Source organism: Neophocaena asiaeorientalis, unplaced genomic scaffold (genome assembly GCF_003031525.2).
Source record: "Neophocaena asiaeorientalis asiaeorientalis breed wild unplaced genomic scaffold, Neophocaena_asiaeorientalis_V1.1 scaffold1, whole genome shotgun sequence".
Lineage (NCBI taxonomy): Eukaryota > Metazoa > Chordata > Mammalia > Artiodactyla > Phocoenidae > Neophocaena > Neophocaena asiaeorientalis.
The window spans coordinates 2,258,218-2,263,070 of record NW_020171981.1 but is presented as its reverse complement, the minus strand read 5'-3'; positions in this window follow the sequence as shown (position 1 = coordinate 2,263,070).

The window sequence follows — 4,853 nt, the reverse complement described above, 5'->3', positions numbered from 1 at the left end:
CCCGCCCGCGCAGCCGCTCCGCGCCTCGCGAGGTGGCCCAGCGCCCCGGCGCCCCCGGCCTCGCCCCGCTCGCCTCCCCCTCCCTCCCAGCCTTCGCGCTCCCTACAAAGTTCATTCCCACTAACTCTTTTCCAGGCCACTTCCTCCTCACATCTGACAATCCAGGGCCCCTCATTCTCCCAGTAATCACTCCACTGCACTAATTGCACATGCAAATATGCAAATGCGTATTAATTAATTACTATACTAATTAGTTCTGTGGTATTTGCGAGTAATAAATCATTGGATGGGAGCGAGGAAGCTGGAGACCTGGCCCATTTTCATTCTGCATAAAATTTTAATGGTCTCTCTGGCTGATCCGGGACGGCGGCGCGCGGAGAGGCTCTTAAAGGGCCAGTGGCGGCGGGAAGGGGCAAGGGCGCGGGGCGCGGGGCGACCCCGGCCCTGGGCGGGCTTGGAGGTGCAGCCCCACGTCCTGCAGAGGCGATCTCCAGCACGGGGTTGGCTCTTCCCCTCCCCTCCCGGGCTAAGGGTCCTCCTGGGTGGCTTCTAAGGAGAGAATCCGGGCCGGGTGGAGGAGGCTGAGCTCGGTTTCTTTAAGAAAGGAAAGAGGGCAAGGAGCTGCGAGAGGCCAATGCCAAGGCCTTTGGCGCCCCGGGGAGACAGAAATGAAGAGTCCATCTCCGGGATGGCTGAGTAAACTGAGGCAGCAGACAAGACAAGCTTAGCTCTCACCCCAGCCTGTCCCCAGGGGAAGGAAGCCTCCAGGATGTCCTGGGTGCCCCAGTCTCGTCTCTGGTGGGGGCCACCACGGCTAGGGGTACCTCCAAGCTTTCCCTTTCCACATGATCAAACTGCAACACCGCCTCCATGGGCACCAGCTGGCACCCTGGCAGAGAAGTCCTAGGCTTGAGTGGGCCCCCGGGACCTGGTTTTTTTCTTCTAGGAGGTAGTCAGGACCTAGGCATAGGGAGGGGGCTGGAGAGTTTGCAGGAGCATTGACTCAGGGAGGTAGAGGGTTGTGCCTCCTGACGGAGCCCAAGCCAGGGTCTAGGGGGATGTCAGAGGTGGGAAAACTGAGGATGTGGAGCCTGCGAGTCTGTCCTGAGCCAGGAAGCCCAATACTCGGGTCTCCAGTCTGGTTCTGCTCACCCTGCAACCTTCTGCCATCAACAAGCCCCTAGTGGGGCAAGGCCTAAAGGGAGTCAGTGCTCTAGTGGGCCCATAATAGTAACAGCAACTCACAATACTGTTAATTCAGGGAAACATTTATTTAGCTGGAGACCTGTTCCGAGAATTCTAGATGGCTCACAACCCCCCAGTGACGTAGGTTCTATCACAGGCCCTTTTATGGATGGAGAAACACGGGTACTAGACAGTTAAGCAACCTGCCCAAGGTCACTCAGCTGCGAGGAGTGGAGTGGGATTTGAACCAAGACAGTCCAGTTCTGGCATCCGGGTTCTTTCCACCACACTCTACCACCTCTCTCTCCACCACTATGTCCTCAGCACCGGCTGAGAGCCAGGCCCTATGCTAAGGATAAGAACTTCATGGGTAGTGTCTCATTCAACCCTCATGACAACCCAGGAGGTAGGTTCTGGGATTCTCCCCATTCTAGAGCTGGGGAACCCAAGGCTCAGAGAGGTTGACTAAGTTGCTCTGGGCACACAGGGAGGATATAGCAGAGTCAGGCTCAGCCTGAATGACAGTAGAGGCCAGCAGGTCTCTGGGTGTGGGGCAGGAAAGGGTCATGACAGCTAATAGAACAAGAGAAGAAATGGAAGGGAATTCAATTAGACAGAATGTGGGGAGAACTTTCTTCTTGAGAGGTGGGGCTCCGAGGAGCTGGAGTCAGGTGGAAGCTTTTCCTTCTTTTCCAAGAAGCAGGCTGGGGAAAGGCCATGGCTACCTGAGTCAGGAGGAGGTTGGGGGTTTGAGGAATGGGAGGGAACAGAAGGGCCCAGAATGAGAGAACCCAGTCAGAACCATATAACTCAGAAATCCAGGTTGGTTTTGTCCCCAGAACACCTACCTGCCCCCACCCGTGGAAATCTCCTGAGCAACCCCACCCCAAGATTTGCTACTTGTGGGGAGCTAGGAGATCCAGTCTCTGCTCTTTCCAGCAGGGGGATGGGAAAGATAATACTGTCACATTACCGTAAGCACCTACGATGTGCCAGGCACTTTTTGTGCCTCAGCTCGTCTAATTTTCACAACAGTTCTGTAATTATTATCCCTATTTTATAAATGGAGTCACCGAGGAAGGAAAGAGAAGTTAAGTTACTTGCCCAAGGTCACACAGCTAGTAGGTGGGAGACCGGGATTTGAACTTCTGACCTGGTGTGCTTTACCACACTGTTCCCCGTTTCTTACTGAGCTCCTTGTGTCTACAGGGGCATGGCTGGATTTTTCTTTAAAAATAAATAAATTATTTACTTATTTTTGGCTGCATTGGGTCTTCATCACTGCACGCGGGCTTTCTCTAGTTGCAGCGAGCAGGGGCTACTCTTCAGCGGCCATGGCTCACGGGCCTAGCTGCTCCGCGGCATGTGGGATCTTCCCGGACCGGGTAACGAACCCGTGTCCCCTGCATCGGCAGGCGGACTCCCAACCACTGTGCCACCAGGGAAGCCCGGGGCTGCTCTTCATTTTGGTGTGAGGGCTTCTCATTATGGTGGCTTCTCTTGTTGCGGAGCACGGGCTCTAGGCGCACGGGCTTCAGTAGTTGTGGCTCGCGAGCTCAGTAGTTATGGCTCACGGGCTCTAGAGCACAGGTCCAGTAGTTGTGGCACACGGGCTTACTTACTCCGCAGCATGTAGGATCTTCCCGGACCAGGTATCGAACCTGTGTCCCCTGCATTGCAGACGTATTCTTAACCACTGTGCCGCTAGGGAAGTCCAGCATGGCTGGATTGACTCTTGCCCAGCAGAGTCAGGGAACACAGTAGCAGCAGGCCTTTCACCCCGGGTGCCTTTGGAACTTGCAGATGCAAAGAACATGTCTCATGTCTGCCGTTCACAAGACCCCCACCCCGCGTGGATTTTCTTGGTGCCTTTTATATGCTAGTGGAAGTTAGGCAAAGTGAATGTTCTGGAGGCCCAGATCCCTCCTCTCACTATCCTGGGGATGAGTGTGTGTGGGCATCTCCCCAGAGGGGGGATGTTATCCCAGCATTCCTTGCCGCCTCCCAGCACCTCCCACCCCCCTTGAGAGAACAGCAGGGTCAGTGAGTCTGTTAGCATCTGTCAGGGGGACCACCCTGATATGCGAATTGAGATTCCAGTGCGCTCGCGGATGAGTCCAGGTTCCCTTTGCCTCCCAGTTGCTCAGGGGAACTTCTCTAGGGAATCTGAACACCTCATCTCCCCCAGGACTAAGAAAACCTTTGACACCTACCCTCTGGGCCTGGGAGTCCTGGGTTGGGGGTTTTAGGGCATTGGGAGGGATGGCCTTTGGGCTGTAGAAAAATCATCCTCCCCTCTCCACTCCACTGAAGCCCACAGAAGCTGGGTTTCATTGGGGTTTCCCCCACACATGTCCAGTTCTTGGGAGATTGGGGGCAAGCTGGGGAGTTGGGGGAAGGAGGCAGGAGGGACAGGCTGGCGGCTCCGAGCTTCTCCGTGCAGCCCTCGGGGCCGGGTGCCTGGGCAGGAGGGGGGACAGAGCAGCTGTTGGCGATTTATTAAGCAGTCACGGAAAAATTGGTTTATAAATTAACAGCTGTTTTAACTTTAGGGCCTCTTCTTCAGGGAATGGAAGCAGCCGACTGGACCGGGATTGGAGTGTGTGTGAGGCTGGTGGAGGGGGTGGGAGGCGGCAGGCTCCGGCAGCTGGCGTTCTTCGGGGGCAGCCTCAGCTGGCACCTCGGGGGGCACCAGGCAGTGGCCAGAGCAGGGGGTCTCCAGGTGCCCGGGGCTGAGGCTGCCCCCGCCGTGGGCTGCCGGCCTGCTCCTTCTTCTCAACAGCATCCCACCTGGGGGCGCCAGAGGGAACAGATACCGCTGTACTCATGTCTGCCACCAGAGGGCAGCCTCCGCACATTGATTTTTGCTTCCCACCCAGGTTGGTCCAAACTGGGCTGAGAGAGAGAGAAACCCGGTCCAATTCTGAGCAAGAGAGAAGCCCAGTTCTGTGTATGCAAGCGATCTTGTACTTAACTCTGAAGTCAGACGGTTTGCCTTTGAACGCAGGCTCTGGGCAGAAGTTCTGAGCCTCATTTGCCCCATCTATAAAACGGAGTGAATCTGATGAGGATTAAATGAGACAATACATATAAAAGGCCTGGCCCCGTGTCCAGCACAGAGTAAATGCTCCATGTACGTCACGCGTTGCCAATTTCTACGACTCATGTATTTATCTATTCATTCATTCCTCAATCCATCCCCTCTACAGCATGTAGTGCTACTGTATTCTGGGCACTATGGCAGGCAGGTGATGATGCAAAGACAGATAGTGGGTAGGACATGTCTCAAAATAGTGTGCTAAGAGTTATGATACACCCAGTGAGGGGGGAAGGGAGATTGACTTGGATGGGGCAAAAGAACATTTGGGGGTGATGAGAACGTTCTATATCTGTATTGATAGTGGTCACATGTTGTATGGAAATGTTTCATAGAAATTTATATTTAAACTTGGTACATTTTATTGTATATAAACTCTAACTCAATAGAGTTGATTTTTAAAAAAGCACCCAATGTGAATTTACTGAATGGGCAAAGGGTTGGATGATGGATGAATGAATGAATGTGTGTCAATGAGTGTCTCAGATGATTGCCCACCTGTCCTGGTGTCTGAGGGTGCCTTTGCCCTCTTCTCTCGGTGTCCACGGGTTTTCCCAGAGGCGGGCCTTGG